Source organism: Arachis hypogaea, chromosome 9 (genome assembly GCF_003086295.3).
Source record: "Arachis hypogaea cultivar Tifrunner chromosome 9, arahy.Tifrunner.gnm2.J5K5, whole genome shotgun sequence".
NCBI classification, from domain to species: Eukaryota; Viridiplantae; Streptophyta; class Magnoliopsida; order Fabales; family Fabaceae; genus Arachis; species Arachis hypogaea.
This window is the reverse complement of record NC_092044.1, coordinates 86696629-86714338: the sequence shown is the minus strand read 5'-3', so window position 1 is coordinate 86714338 and position 17710 is coordinate 86696629.

Sequence of the window (17710 nt, the reverse complement as noted above, 5' to 3'; positions counted from 1 at the left end):
CAAAGTGGCCGAATGCATAGGGGAGGAGGAGGACGAAAATCCTAGTGAGGAAGACCTCCTGGGATGTCCTTCAAGCAAGAAGGAGTTTCCTATTAAGGATCCTGAGGAATCTGAGACCATAGAGATTCCACTAAACCTCCTTCTGCCATTCATGAGCCCTGAAGACTATTCTTCCTCTGAAGAGGATGAAGATGTGACTGGAGAGCAAGTTGCTCAATACTTAGGAGCTACCATGAAGCTGAATGCCAAGTTATTTGGTAATGAGACTTGGGAAAGTGAACCTCCCTTGCTCATTAGTGAACTGGATACTTGGATTCAGAAAACTCTACCTCAAAAGAAACAAGATCCTGGCAAGTTCTTAATACCTTGCACCATTGGCACCATGAGCTTTGAAAAAGCTCTATGTGATCTTGGGTCAGGGATAAATCTGATGCCACTCTCTGTAATGGAGAAGCTGGGAATCATTGAGGTACAACCTGCCTTGTTCTCATTACAATTGGCAGATAAGTCAATGAGACAAGCTTATGGAATAGTAGAGGACGTGCTAGTAAAGGTTGAAGGCCTTTACATCCCTACTGATTTCATAATCCTAGACACTAGGAAGGAAGATGATGAATGCATCATCCTAGGAAGACCTTTCCTAGCCACAGCAGGAGATGTGATAAATGTCAACAGAGGTGAGTTAGTCCTTCAATTAAATGGGGACTACCTTGTGTTTAAGGCACATGGCCATCCCTCTGTGACAAAAGAGAGTAAGCAGGAAGAACTTCTCTCAGTTCAGAGTCAAGAAGAGCCCACACAGTCAAACTCTAAGTTTGGTGTTGTGAGGCCACAACCAAACTCTAAGTTTGGTGTTCAAACCCCATATCCAAACTCTAAGTTTGGTGTTGGGACTACACACTAACATTGACCTGATCATCTTGTGGCTCCATGAGAGCCACTGTCAAGCTATTGACACTAAAGAAGCGCTTGTTGGGAGGCAACCCAATTTTATTTATCTAATTTTATTTTATTTTGTTTCTTTGTTATTTTTGTGTTAATTAGGTACATGATCATGAGGAATCACGAAAAAATCAAAAAATTAAAAACAGAGTCAAAAACAGAAGAAAAAAATTTTTCACCCTGGAGGATGCACGGGCTGGCGTTCAACGCCCAGAAGGTGCATCTGGCCGGCGTTTAACGCCAGAACAGAGCACCATTCTGGCGCTGAACGCCCAAAACAAGCAACAACCTGGCGTTAAACGCCAGGATGGTGCACAGAGAGGACAAACTGGTGCTGAACGCCAGGAACAAGCATGAAACTGGCGTTCAACGCCAGAAACATGCATCACATGGGCGTTGAACGCCCAGAACATGCACCAATGGGCGTTTGAACGCCAGAATAATGCATGAAGGCATTTTTCATGCCTATATGGTGAAGGAATGGTATTTCTTTTCACCTCAGGATCTGTGGACCCCACAGGATCCCCACCTACCATATTCCCACCTTACCTCCTAATCCTATTTTTGTGATTTGAATACCCCATGTCACAATTCCCAATATTCTTCATCAATCACCTCAATCCCTCTTCCCAATTACCCCATTCACCACCTACATCTAACCACTCTTCCCCATACACCCCACCTACCTTTACAATTCAACTTCTCTTTCCCACCCAATCCCACCCATATAGCCGAATCCATCTCCCCTCACTCACCTCCATTCTCTTCTTCTTCTTCTTCTTCTTCTCTTCTTTTCTTTCTTGCTCGAGGGCGAGCAATATTTTAAGTTTGGTGTGGTAAAAGCATAGCTTTTTTGCTTTTCCATTACCATTAATGGCACCTAAAGCCAAAGAAACCTCAAAGGGAAGACAAAAAGCTTCCACCTCTGAGTCATGGGAGATGGAAAGACTTATATATAAGCTGGAATAGCTCAGTTGGTTAGAACATGTGGCTGTAAATCAAGAGATCCCTGAGATACCTCAGGGAATAAGTTATCCTCCACACAAATATTGGAAGCAACTAAGGGTAGAAACACCAAAATTACTAGGAATCATTCAACAGAAACAAGGAAGAGATATAGAGGAGCTCAAAAAGCACCATTGGACCTTCAAGAAGAAGACGCCACTAAAGGTGGATTCATTCCTTGTTCTTTATTTCTTTCTGTTTTCGTTTTTAATATTGTGTTTATCTATGTTTTGTGTCTCTACGTCATGATCATTAGTATGTAACCATGCCTTAAAGCTATGAATAAAATCCATTAATCCTTCACCTCTCTTAAATGAAAAATGTTTTAATTCAAAAGAACAAGAAGTACATGAATTTCGAATTTATCCTTGAATTTAATTTAATTATATTGATGTGGTGGCAATACTTTTTGTTTTCTGAATGAATGCTTGACAGTACATATTTTTTATCTTGTTGTTTATGAGTGTTAAAATTGTTGGCTCTTGAAAGAATGATGAACAAAGAGAAATGTTATTGATGATCTGAAAAAAATCATGAAATTGATTCTTGAAGCAAGAAAAAGCAGTGAAAAAGCAAAAGCTTTCAAAAAAAAAGTAGCGAAAAAAAAAATTAGAAAGAAGGAGCAGTAGAAAAAGCCAATAGCCCTTAAAACCAAAAGGCAAGGGTAAAAAGGATCCAAGGCTTTGAGCATCAATGGATAGGAGGGCCCAAGGAAATTAAATCCAGGCCTAAGCGGCTAAATCAAGCTGTCCCTAACCATGTGCTTGTGTCATAAAGGTCCAAGTGAAAAGCTTGAGACTGAGTGGTTAAAGTCGTGATCCAAAAGAGTGTGCTTAAGAGCTCTGGACACCACTAACTGGGGACTTTAGCAAAGCTGAGTCACAATCTGAAAAGGTTCACCCAGTTATGTGTCTGTGGCATTTGTGTATCCGGTGGTAATACTGGAAGACAAAGTGCTTAGGGCCACAGCCAAGACTCATAAGTAGCTGTGTTCAAGAATCAACATGCTTAACTAGGAAAGTCAATAACACTATCCGAAATTCTAAGTTCCTAGAGAAGCCAATCACTATAAACTTCAAAGGAAAAAGTGAGATGCCAAAACTGTTCAGAAGCAAAAAGCTACAAGTCCCGCTCATCTAATTAAATTAATATTCATTGATATTCTGGAATTTATAGTATATTCTCTTCTTTTTATCCTATTTGATTTTCAGTTGCTTGGGGACAAGCAACAATTTAAGTTTGGTGTTGTGATGAGCGGATAATTTATACGCTTTTTGGCATTGTTTTTATATAGTTTTTAGTAAGTTTAAGCTACTTTTAGGGATGTTTTCACTAGTTTTTATGTTAAATTCACATTTCTGGACTTTACTATGAGTTTGTGTGTTTTTCTGCGATTTCAGGTAAATTCTGACTGAAATTGAGGGATTTGAGCAAAACTCTGAAGAAGGCTGACAAAAGGACTGCTGATGCTGTTGGAATCTGACCTCCCTGCACTCGAAATGGATTTTCTGGAGCTACAGAACTCCAATTGGCGCGCTCTCAACGGCGTTAGAAAGTAGACATCCAGGGCTTTCCAGAAATATATAATAGTTCATACTTTATTCGAAGATTGACGACGTAACTTGGCGTTGAACGCCAAGTACACGCTGCTATCTGGAGTTAAACGCCAGAAAAACGTCGTGATCCGGAGTTGAACGCCCAAAACACGTCATAACTCGGAGTTCAACTCTAGGAAATGCCTCAGCTCGTGGATTAATCAAGCTCAGCCCAAGCATACACCAAGTGGGCCCCGGAAGTGGATTTATGCATCAATTACTTACTCATGTAAACCCTAGGAGCTAGTCTAGTATAAATAGAACATTTATCTAATGTATTAGATATCTTTTGACAGTTTAATCTCTTGAATATTCAGTCACTTGATCATGGAGAGGGCTGGCCATTCGGCCATGCCTGAACCTCTTTTACTTATGTATTTTCAACGGTGGAGTTTCTGCACACCATAGATTAAGGGTGTGGAGCTCTGCTGTACCTCAAGTATTAATGAAATTCTATTTTCTTTTATTCAATTCTCTCTTATTCTTATTCCAAGATATTCATTCGTACCCAAGAACATGATGAATGTTATGAGTCAGATTACCCTCATTATCATTCTCACTTATGAACGCGCATGATTGACAACCACTTTCGTTCTACATGCAACAGAGCTTGAATGCGTATCTCTTAGATTCCCCAACAGAATCTTCGTGGTATAAGCTAGATAGATGGCGGCATTTATGAGGATCCGGAAAGTCTCACCTTTTCTGTGGTATTCCGAGTAGGATCCTGGGAATCCGGAAAGTCTCACCTTGTCTGTGGTATTCCGAGTAGGATTCCGGTAATGAATGACTGTGACGTGCTTCAAACTTGTAACCTGCTGGGCGTTAGTGACAGACGCAAAAGAGGGATTCTATTCCAGTAGGAGCGGGAACCAACCGGTGATTAGCCGTACTGTGACAGAGTGCGTGAGCATTAGTTTTCACTGCGAGGATGGGATGTAGCCATCAGCCATGGGTGATGCCTCCAGACGATTAGCCGTGCGACTGACAACCGCATAGGATCATTTTCCCGAGAGGATGAAAGTAGCCACAGTTGATGGTGAACCCCTATACAAAGCTTGCCATGGAAAGGAGTAAGAAGGATTGAGTAGAAGCAGTAGGAGAGCAGGCGTCCTTGACCTATACAGCATCTCCCTTCGCTTATCTGAAATTCCCACCAATGAATCTGCATAAGTCTTCTATCCCTTTTATTATTTCTTTTTATTATTAATTATTCGAAAAACCCATAAACCCATTTAATCTGCCCGACTGAGATTTACAAGGTGACCATAGCTTGCTTCATACCAACAATCTCTGTGGGATCGACCCTTACTCACGTAAGGTTTATTACTTGGACGACCCAGTACACTTGCTGGTTAGTTGAACGGAATTGTGAATCCAACCAGTGCCATAATAAAGTTTTCATTCAAAATCCAAAGAACGTAGATCACAATTTCGTCCACCAATGGCCAATTGAAAATCCACAATAAAGAGCAACTTAGATACAGAACATTTAGTTATCCAAAGAGATGCTGGGCATCAATGATCCTAGGAAGAATTAGTGAGCCATGTGTCTGTGGTGGAGAGATGTTGAGTAAAAGAAAAAAAAAAACAAATAAAGCCAAAGGCTATTACTGCAACATTTGACACCAAACCTCCAAAAGAATAATAAGCTTGTTAAGCATTGTAAGCCAAGAAAAGTTAGCAAGGGAGGAATCACAAAGTAAGTCTTATAACAGCAAGTTTAGCAAACCTTTGATGCAAAATGTATATCATGTAACATCAACAATAATTGAGTTATCATTGTCTGCATAATGACCCCATAGATTAAGTTCTGCTATCTGCATAATAAGGATATGTATTCTTTTCTTATTCATTTCAATTTCTCTTAGTTTTGATGCTTGCTTGGGGACAAGCAAGATTTAAGTTTGGTGTTGTGATGACAAGTCATCATATACCCATTTTTCAAGCTAATTTCACTTGTTTTGTTAGCATTTATGCACTTTCTTGCATCCTAAGTAAGTGATTTGGAGTGAAAATGCACAACTTCTTTAAATCAAGTAAACACCATGAAATTAATGTTAATCCATGAGGTTTAAGCTAATTTTAATTGAATTTTAATTGTTTTATAAGCCTCTTGAATGTAGTGATACTTGGAGTGGTTGTTTTGGTTTATTATAGGTGAAGAAAAGAAAAGAAAAGGAAAAGCGTGGCCTAAGAAGTGTAGCCCAAGGAAAGGAAAGTGTGGTCAAAGCAAGGAGAAGTGTGCCGCATGCAAAGGGGAGGCAAACATTGCCCTCCACAAGGGCACACTGCCCTCTAGGAGGGCAACATAAAGGGACCAAACAAGGAAGGCAACTCTACCCTGCCCACTACAAGGGCAGAGCACAAAAGTGTGCCTTGGAACCAAGAAGAAGAGAACCTTGCCCTGCCCTCCACAAGGGCAGTATCGGGCTCACCAAGGAAGAAAATCAAAGGAAAAATGTCACCCATGCATGCCACAAGAATCGAACACGGACCAAGGAAGAAGCAAGGAACTAAGGTTGAGTGTCGTGCCAAGGAATTAATTGAGAGTGTGTCCCAGCCGTGTTTCGAACACGGGACAGCAAAGTGGAAACACTGCCCTGCCCTCCGCGAGGGCAGGGCAGCATTTTGATGATGCATGGAGCTGGCGCACCAAAACTCAAATCTGGCGCACCAAGGCTCATTCCTGGCAGCACCAGCACGCACCAAGCTCGACCCTGGCAGCACCAAAATTTCCTGCCCTGCCCTCCGCGAGGGCAGGGCAGCATCCTATGCACCAAGGAATTTTCTGGCGCACCAATTCTTGATTCTGGCGCACCAATTCTTGATTCTGGCAGCACCAAGGCAGATTCTGGCGCACCAACTTTTCCTGCCCTGCCCTTGGCGCGGGCAGGGCAGCATTCTGCGCACCAAACACGCACCAGACCGCACCAAGGCCGCACCAACATGCACCAAATCCTGCCCTGCCCTCCACAAGGGCAGGGCAGCCTCCTGGGAGCAACTTTTCATGGGCCGAAAATTCAAATTAAAACCCCATTTTAATTCATTTCTTCACCAAATCAAAAGCCCATCCAAATCCCAAAATCCAAGAATAGAAAGTGTATAAATAGAAGCTAGTTTGATGTAATTAGGACCTTTTTTGACTTACCTTTGGCTTTGCTTTTGAATTTTGCACTTTCTTTGAGCTTTGAATTTCTTGTAATTGTTCTTGAGAGACTTGACCGAGAGCTCAGAGGATTAAGGGAGAATTGACTGATCTCCTTCCTCATTCCTACTCGGGCAATTCTACTCTTCTGTTTCTGAGTTTTGGGTGTGTGAAATTGAGGAAATTCTGTCTCAATTCCCATCTAAAATCTCTTTAAATCCTTTTCTGCATAATTGAATTTGATTTCTGTTCTTCTACTGCTTCTTCTTCAATTTCTTGTCAATTGCTTTGTGAACTTGGATCTAGGAAGGCAAATAGAGATCTAGGCTCTGCTACCTAGTCTCTTGAGACCTGAGACCACAATTTACTTTTGGTTCTTCTGTGAACCTGCTGCACTTTAATTTCATTTTCTGTTGAATTTCAGTTTATGCCAATTCATCTTCTACTCTTATTGATCGTTGCAATTTACTTTCTCTTTGTTTAGATTCTGCAATCCCAGTCCTCAATTCCCTTTTACATTCAAGCAATTTATATTTCTTGCCATTTAAGCTACTGCAATTTACATTTCTTGCACTTTAAGTTTCAGTCATTTACTTTTTTGTTCTTTAAGATTCAGTCTATTTTACTTTCCTGTTCTTTAATTTACTGCAATTTCCCCTCTCCCTTTACATTTCAAGCAATTTATCTTCTGTTAAATACAACCCACTCAACCAAAACTTGATTCGCTTGACTAAATCACCCACTAAACTAAAATTGCTCAATCCTTCAATCCCTGTGGGATCGACCTCACTCATGTGAGTTATTATTACTTGATGCGACCCGGTACACTTGCCGGTGAGTTTTGTGTTGGATCGTTTTCCACACATCAGTATCCGATGTCTTCTGCAGTAGGGTGATGACTATATCACCTGGAATATTTTCCAAGAAGAGTTCTATAAGAAGTACTTTCCGACTTCTGCTAGGACGGCTAAGGAACTTGAGTTACTGCAGCTGAAGCAGGGTACTATGTCCATATCAGAGTATGCTGACAAGTTTGAGGAGCTGTTCAGGTTCTCTCGTATGTGCCAAGGGACTCCGGTGGAATATGAGGAATGGAAGTGTGTCAAGTATGAAGGAGGACTCCGGAGTGATATTTTCAGTTCAGTGGGACCTATGAAGATTAGGACTTTCTTCGAGTTGGTAAACAAGTGTAGGGTTGCTGAAGAGTGTGTGAAAAGGGCAACTGCTGAGAAAGGGAGTCACAAATGATCATTCCCACAGAACCGAGGGAAGAGCTTTGCGCCTAGAGATCCGTCTTTCAATAGGGGGAACTTTTTTAGGAGGCCCAACAACAACAACTCCCAAGGAAAAAGGTATGGGAAGCAGCCTCAGAATGATCAAGCTTGTACTAGGTGTGGAAGTCACCATCCGGGAGCACCATGCAAGGCCGGATGGGGTTTGTGCTACAATTGTGGAAAGGCGGGGCATAAAGCCGCAAATTGTCCGGAGAAGCAGAAACAAGGTGCTAGAAAGGCACAACAGACTGGTCGGGTGTTCACCACCTCAGCTATAGATGCCGAGGGATCCGAGACACTCATTAGAGGTAACTGTGAAATGGCTGGTCAAACTTTAAATGCTTTATTTGATTCGGGAGCATCGCATTCATTCATTGCATTTGAGAAAGCCCATGAGTTAGGATTGAAGATCGTAACCTTAGGTTATGATCTAAGAGTGTACAATGCTACCCATGAAGCCACGGTAACTAGGCTAGGATGCCCGGAAGTTTTCTTTAGGTTCAAGCAGCGCGATTTTGTTCATAATTTAGTCTGCTTACCGATGATCGGTCTTGATCTTATCTTGGGATTGGACTGGTTATCTAAGAACCATGTTCTGCTAGATTGTTCTACAAAGTCGGTGTACTTTATGCCGGAAGATACAGAAGGGCCAGTCGTGATAAATAATTATTACTTGAATTCGATGATGGTGAACTATTCCGGAACCGAATGTCAGGGTATCATGTTGTTAACCGCGGGCGTTTCGGGTGATGATCAAAGGTTGGAACAGATTCCGGTTGTGTGTGAGTTTCCGGAAGTGTTTCTCGATGATATTGATGAGTTTCCACCTAACCGATAGGTTGAGTTTGCTATTGAATTGGTGCCCGGGGCGGGACCAATCTCAAGTGCTCTTTATAGGATGTCACCGTTAGAGATGAACGAGCTAAAGTCTCAGTTAGAGGATTTGTTGGGAAAGAATTTTATACGACCAAGTGTCTCTCCGTGGGGTGCTCCAGTGTTACTAGTGAAGAAGAAGGATGGGAGTATGCGGCTCTGTGTGGATTACAGGCAACTGAACAAGGTCACAATAAAGAATAAGTACCCATTGCCGAGAATTGATGATCTCATGGATCAGTTACAAGGAGCTGGAGTTTTCTCCAAGATCGATTTGTGATCCGGTTATCACCAGATAAGGGTGAGGGGTGAGGATATCCCTAAGACCGCTTTTAGGACTCGTTATGGTCATTACGAGTACACTGTAATGTCCTTTGGGTTGACGAACGCTCCTGCGGTATTCATGGATTACATGAATAGAGTTTTCCGTCCGTTTCTGGATAAATTCGTTGTTGTCTTCATTGATGACATACTAATTTACTCCAAGACTGAAGAAGAGCATGCGAAACACTTGAGGACCGTGTTGCAGATTCTAAAGGAGAAGAAACTCTATGCAAAACTGTCTAAGTGTGAGTTTTGGAAGAGTGAGGTGAAGTTTTTGGGCCATGTGGTGAGTAAGAAGGGAATAGCCGTAGATCCAACTAAGGTGGAGGCTGTGATGGATTGGAAGCATCCAACCACCGTAACAGAGATAAGAAGTTTTTTGGGTTTAGCTGGCTATTACCGAAGGTTTATCAAGGGCTTTTCATTGATAGCTTTGCCAATGACAAAGTTAACCCGCAAAGACACTCCGTTTGTTTGGACTCCTGAGTGCGAGGAGAGCTTTCAGACATTGAAGAAAAAGTTGACCACTGCACCTGTGTTAGTGTTACCCGAGCCGAATGAGCCATTTGAGGTGTATTGTGATGCCTCATTGAAGGGTCTAGGGTGCGTGCTAATGCAGCATCGTAATGTGGTGGCGTATGCCTCACGACAGTTGAGACCTCATGAAGTTAGTTACCCTACGCACGATTTGGAACTCGCTGCAGTTGTGTTTACCTTGAAGGTGTGGAGGCATTATCTCTATGGGGTTAAATTCCAAGTCTTCTCCGATCACAAGAGTTTGAAATATCTCTTTGATCAGAAAGAGCTTAATATGAGGCAGAGAAGGTGGATGAAATTGTTGAAGGACTACGACTTTGAGTTGCATTACCATCCGGGAAAGGCAAACATAGTGGCAGATGCGTTGAGTCGGAAGTCATTATATGCGGCTTGGATGATGCTTCAAAAGGAGAAGTTGCTTAAGGGATTCGAGAGTCTGAAAATTGGTGCTCGAGAAGTATCCGGAACCTTATGTTTGAGCCGATTAGAAATCTCAAGTGACTTTAAGTCCGAACTCCTAAAGGCTCATCAAAATGATGAAGCGTTATGGAAGGTGTTACCGGCTATTGAGCAAGGAAAACAGTGGAGAGTGTCGGAAGAAAAAGATGGGTTATGGAGGTTCAAGGGTAGGATCATTGTGCCGGATGTTGGCACTTTGAGGCAAGATATTTTACAGGAGGCACACAAAAGCGGATTCTCCATTCACCCGGGAAGTACTAAGATGTACCATGATTTAAAGGCAATGTTCTGGTGGCCGGGTATGAAGAATGAAGTGGCGGAATATGTATCAAAGTGCTTAACTTGTCAAAAGGTAAAGATTGAACATCAAAGACCTTCCAGGATGTTGCAACCTTTAGAGATTCCGCAATGGAAGTGGGAAAGTATTGCAATGGACTTTGTGTCTGGATTGCCAAGGACTAGGGCTGGTTTTGATGCTATCTGGGTGATTGTGGACCGACTGACGAAGTCAGCTCACTTTTTACCCATTCGGATGACTTACACCCTTGAGGAGCTAGCACGGTTATACATAAAGGAGATTGTGAGACTTCATGGTGTACCTGCTACTATAATCTCTGGTAGAGATCCTCGTTTCACTTCAAGGTTTTGGGGTGCATTTCAGAAAGCTTTTGGAACCCGATTAAGCTTGAGCATGGCTTACCATCCTCAAACAGAGGGTCAATCCGAGAGGATGATCCAAACACTAGAGGATATGTTGAGAGCTTGTGTTTTGGACCAACCAGTGAGTTGGGATCGGTATATGCCATTAATGGAGTTTGCATACAATAATAGTTATCATGCGAGCATCGGAATGGCTCCGTATGAGGCCTTGTATGGGAGGAAATGTCAATCTCCGCTATGTTGGTATGAAGCTGGAGAGAAAAGCTTGTTAGGGCCGGAAATGATAGCTGAGACGACTGAACAAGTCAAGAAAATCCGTGATAGGATGCTTACGGCGTAGAGTCGTCAAAAGAGTTACGCCGATCAGAGGCGAAAGCCCATAGAATTTGAGGAAGGAGATCATGTTTTCCTTAAGGTTACTCCGACTACAGGAGTAGGTAGGGCGATTAAGGTAAAGAAGTTGAATCCTCGATACATTGGTCCATTTCAGATCCTGGAGAGGATTGGACCGGTGGCGTATCGGATGGCTCTACCACCTCATCTTTCAAATCTGCACGACGTGTTTCACGTGTCGCAGCATCGGAAGTACACTCCTGATGCTAGCCATGTGTTAGAACCTGAGTCGGTTCAGTTAAGAGAAGATTTGACGCTTCCAGTGGCTCCGGTCAGAATTGATGATACTAGTATCAAACGGTTACGTGGAAAAGAGGTTTCATTAGTCAAAGTGGCTTGGAGTCGAGGCGGTGTTGAGGAACACACTTGGGAACTTGAGTCGGAGATGCGAACGGATTATCCGCATTTATTCTCAGGTAATTGCATTTGAATTTTGTGGGCAAAATTCCCAATTAGGTGGGTAGAATGTAAAACCCGGTTAATTAACGGCTAATTAGCCTATAAATGAGAATTTATTCTAGAAAGCCCAAAATGTGATTTTTGTGGCTAAATATGATAGAGGAGACTGAGACAAGAATTTTGGTACCAATTTTATAGAATTCGGGCCAAGATTGGACCGAACGGGCCAAACCGGGCCAACCGGACCCAAAGTGGACCCTTGGCCCAACATAACTAAACCAAAACCCTAGTTTTCAGCATTCTCTCTCCTCACTAAACACACTCACATGCTGAAAATGGAGGCCATGGAGGGAAGAACACTCTCTCAAGTTCTTTCTCTCACTTGATCTTCAAACCACCATAACTTTTGATCTAGAGCTCTGATTGCCGCTCCATTTGTGGCCACGCGTTCACCGCGGAGAGCTCTACAAAACCCATACAATTAATCTTGAGGTAAGCCACGTTTTGCTCTTCGAAATTCCAGCCTTATTTTCGAGTTTTATGAGCAAAAATGTTGAGATTTTGTGTTCTTTGATGTTATATGACCCAACTCTCTTGAAGGAGAAGGTTAATCTTGTCTCCTTGGACCTTGGGTGTGGTAAGATTCTCAACCCTAGTGTAATTTGTTGTTCTATGATGTTTGGGTATTGAGATGTTGTGTATGGGTATGATGATTGTGGCTTAGGTTGTGTATATGTGAATATTGGAGCTTGAGTGGTGATATTGAAAAGCTCAAAAAGGGATTTGATGGTGAAAAATCTGTTCTTGGAAGTGTTGAGGCCTTGAGAGCTTGTGGATAAGTGATTTGGAAGTGCTCCGGTTGAGCTTGGGAAATTGGCTAAGGTATGGTTTCGGTTTCCCGTATCTAATATGTAATGTGGTAGGAAATACTTAGGCTAGAGGTCCTAAGATAGGCATTGAATTGTTGATGTTGTTAAATTGTTGATATATATGATGTGGTCATATATGTGATGATGATTAATGATGCCTTGATGGTATGATGTATGAGAAATATGCATGTTGTGATATATGCTTGATGATTGGTTATGGTTGAATTGTGGGTTGAACCATGTTGATGGTGAGTATGATATTGATTGTGTACAATGAAGATTTATTGGAATTGGTGTCGTTGAGAATTGGCATGAGGAAGAGTATATGATATGTCAATATGTTTGAGTTTGAGCCACTTGGGTGAAGTGGGTTAGAATGATGAGATAGCGATTTTGTAAATTGTGGTAATGTGTCAATGTGTGAGTTGAGGAGGCTTGATGTTGAATTTGATATATATTGATTGATTTCAAAGAAAAGGGATGAAATTGGCATGTTTTGATTGGTTTTGAAAAGAGTTGAAAATGGCCTGTTTGAAAATGGCACTTTGTGGTTTTTATGAAAAACATGGTTTTTGGGCATACATTGACGGGACATAACTTGGACTACGGATCTCTGTTTTGTGCCAAATCTATTTAGAAATGAAATTGGATCCAGGATGTCCATGCCATTCGAAGAACGGGTGAAAAATGATTTAAAATGAGGAAGTTATGTCCGTTGGAAGATTGGGGTTTAAATCTGTGAATTCTGCAGCTTTTAACTTAGAAAATTTTTAGCAGAATGACCCCTCGCGCGTAGGCGCACTTGGCGCGTACGCGCCGTTCTTCCAGAAAATGCCATCCACGCGTGCGCGTGATGTTCGCGGGTGCGCCGATTGTGCTGCACCCAATGCCCAGCCATTTTCCAGAGAATTGTGCGAAAACTGTGCCAGCTTTGTGCCTGGGGCACGAGAGTACCCACGCGTACGCGTGGTTGACGCGTGCGCGTCGTTTGACTAGTTTTCAATCCACGCGTTAGCGTGCATGACGCTTACGCGTTGATGAGTTTTCGAGGCCATCCACGCGTGCGCGTGGAGTGCGCGTACGCGTGGATCTGTTTTCATCCCAAAGTTGATTTTTGAGTTTTAAAAGCCAAATTTCATACTTCTAAGCCTCCGATCTCACCACTTATGTCTTAAATCATTATGATATGTCTAGCTATGAGAAGAAGAGCTAGTGAATGTGGCAACTTGCGAGTGAAGCAAGGGAAAAATGGATGATCAGTGAGGATCAAGCATGAATATGTGAGATGCGGAGGATGGTGGTGAAAGTGCTTGTTATGCCATGGGCCGAAAGGCTGTGATTGTTGATGAAACGGCTGGTTATGGATTTAACCGTGGGCCGGGTGGCTGGTTATGGATTTAACCGTGAGCCAGATGGCTGGATTATTGTCGTATTACGGCGGGGCCATGATTATGGCTATGTATAAACGCAAATATATGCTGTTGAATGAATTGTGAAAGTTGCACTTCCATTACCAGAGATAAGAGTTTCCCTGGGAGAAAGCAGTGGCTAGCCACCACGTGCTCCAAGTCGAGACTTGAAGCTCTGTTGACCCTATGTCATCAGGGTGGCCGGGCATTGTGAAATTCCCGGACGAGCTCACCCCCAAAAATATTCACCAGTGATGGTGATGGATAAATATTCACCAGTGATGGTGATGGATAAATATTCACCAGTGAGGGTGATGGATATGGATCATGATTATGATCAAGTTATATGAGCATGACTCAAGTTAGGGAGACACGACAGAGGGACAGTCCAATGGTTAACTGCCAGGACTTGTCGGGTTGGCTCTATAACCGACAGATGATATCATCAGCCACTAGGGACAGGTATTCATCATATGCATACTATATGAATTGTTTGAGATTTCCTATTTGACTGCATATTACTTGCTAATTGTCTAAATGCCTTACTTGTTCCTAATTGTATATTTCTTGCTTGATATAACTGTGTTTGCTATATTATACTCCTGCTGGTGGTTGGGAGGTCTGAAGGAATTGGAAAGGGAAGTATTAGTTAGACTGAAGAATCTTTAGTCAGATGCCCATTATGGTTTAGCCTGTTTATAAGCTTTGATATTATCTGGAGGAAGTTCTAGGATTGCCTTTGGCTTTCCTCCATTATTATGTATTATATGTGTGGAAGCTGTTACCATGTTGGGGACCTCTGGTTCTCACCCATGCGGATTTTGTGGTTTTCAGATGCAGGACGTGAGGTTTCCCGCTGAGGCATGCTGGAGACTTCTAGATTTGCGAAGATCCTTTGTTCTCGGGGCTATGTTTTGGTTTATATGTCTTGCTTAAATACTTTTATCTCCATTAAATAATACAACTGTGATGACTCCTCTTATGGGAGATTTTGGAGAATAGGTTTTATGTATTTGTGTCCCTTTGGGTTTCCTTTGGGGTTTTCCTTATTTTTATCATATGTATATATTGCTATGCTCGGACCGGTTATCTTCGCAGCCGGATCTTGAGTCTTGATATTCCTGTTTTTGACACTCCTTTGTATATATATAATCTCGCGTTGGCTTATCCTTGCTCGTTACATTATCGATCGGAGTGTTGCGCTTTAGAGTTGCGATTTTTTTGTTTACCCCTTTTTCTACAAAGGCTCCTAGTTATAATCAATCATTCATACTACTATACGTACTAAATTTTTATTTTAGAGGTCGTAATACCTTGCCATCTCTGAATTATGACTTAAGCATAAGACTCTGTATGGTAGGGTGTTACAGAAGGTGAAGTGGTAAGTGTGCGACGTTGTGAGGAGTTGTGAAAGCTTCGTTTCTCATAAAAGAGTTTGTGGATATTAGGCTTGTGACTAGTTATGGGGTTGTGAAGTGATTGATGGAGATGGAGAATTAAAGTTCTGAAGTAGGTACGAGACCCGTGAGCAAACGTTTTATCCATTGTTTTAATATCAGCCTGCCTTATAGCCTTTTGCCACGTTAACTACCACTTTGCCTTATGAATACCTATCTTGACTTGCACCCTATTTTTTTTCTTTTTCAAGTTTTTGTAAAATCTTGAAACCATATAACCTTTTTGTATCGAGCCAAACTTGTATCTTCTGCCTTACACAATACTTTACCTTTATATATATATATATAAGCCAAGATTTCTTACCTTCCTAAAAAGTATTCAAAAAGTAAAGTACTAAATTTGTGTATTATCTTATATATTACTTCAATTTTCGAGGACAAAAATTTTTATAAGGTAGGTGGAATGTAAGTCCCAGAATTTTTGAAAATTTTATTATAAATTCTTTTCAAGTTTAATTATTTATTTATGGCTTTAATTTCAAAAATTTTTTTATTAAAAATAATTAAAGTAAATTTTGATTAATTGAGTTTGAAATAAATTAAGATTCTTATTCAATTTTATAATTATTAAAGTATTTTCTATATTTAAATTATAAAGTTTAGTAATTGTAAAATAATAAAAATTTTATATGATTTGGTTTAAATAATGGAGATTTCAGAATTTAATACTTTCAATTTTTACAAACAAAGAAAATTAATCATATTACCTCCAATCATTTAATTAGAGTATTTCATTGAAATTAATTTGTAAATTTATGATTAAATAATATTTTCTTTAAAGATAATCTTGTTGAATTAAAATTGGTTTTCAATTACTATTACTCCTAATTTTAGTAAAATGACTAAACTACTCTTAACCCTAATTCTACTACACTCACCGCCTCCCTTCCTCTTCATCCTGCACAGCCCCAACCCTCCTCTCCTCGTTCTTTATGCATTCCAACCTTTCACACACAAAACAAAAACATTCACATACATGGAGAGAGAGATACGCAGGAAGAGAGGAAGAGATCTGCAATCACAAAAGGGAGGAGAGGAGAGCGACGTAGCCGCTGCGAGCTGGTCGCCACCGAGCCCATTGATGCGTGAGCATCTTTCTTATCATTTCCTAGTGAATTTGCATTTAATTTGTTAAGTTTAATCAAGAATTAATTGTCTTTCAGCCACTATCGATGCTACTTTGAGTCTTGTACAATTCTGTTTATTTTAGGTAGCATTCAGCTGGATTTGATGGAGTTTCTGCAGCACAAGAATTAAAGGAGATGACAGAGAGGAGCGACGCATGCGTGTACATGACGTGTGCGCGTGATTTGAAGCTTTCCATGGCGACGCGTGCGCGTACCTGACGCGTACGCGTGAAAAGCGAAGTTGCACAGCGACGCGTACGTGTACCTGACGCGTACGCGTGACACGCAGAATAGACCATCGATGCGTACGCGTGATTGATGCGTACGCGTGACATGCGCCACGTGCAAAAAACACAGAAAACGCTGGGGGCAATTTCTGGGCCCCATTTTGGCACTCAAGTAAAGCGCAGCTCTTTGCCAAGTTAGGTGATGTTAGGATTTTTGCTAGTAAAGAATTTTATAAAAATATAGTCGCGTTGTAAGTATAGATTCTAAACCAACAGAAAATCCCTTCGTACAAACGTTTTGGTTATCACAAGTAACAAACCCCTTTAAAATTGATAACCGAGTATTTAAACCTCGAGTCGTCTTCTCAAGGAATTACAGGAAAGTATGATTTATTATTGGTTATGGAAAAGTATATTTTGGGGTTTTGAAAAGGGTTGAACAAGTAATGTAAAATAACAAGTCGTTAAAATAATAACTAATAAAGCTTTTGGCAAGGTATGAGAACTTGAGGTCCTATCCCGGTTATCCTTATCAATTGTGATGAGAATTAGATTTTTCTCCCGCTAAGTCAACTTCTAACTATGAAGGTAAGTCAACTTGATGAATTAATTTTGATTCCTCAGGTCCTAGTCTTTCCTTGGGAAAGGCTAGAGTTATTGGAATTCGAATTAATTCTTGAAGAATTCCAATTTTCAGTCAACCATGAGTTTGATAACTCAAGAGTTACCAATTAATCAACCAAAGCCAAAAGGGAAGAAAATCTACTCGAATGAAAATAAATTGGATAAAGCTAAAGCATCCATAACATGTAAGTCTGAAATACCTCAATTTATATTAAATAAAGAAAATCCTAACATGAATGGCTCATAAGCCAAATAGGCAACATATGTAATGCAAGCATTAAAGTATCTGAAAATAAAAGAGAAATATAAAGTAAAAGGAATATTGAACCTGATGAAGAGTTGAAAACCTAAATCCTTTAAAAGGAATCCTAATCCTAAATTCTAAGAG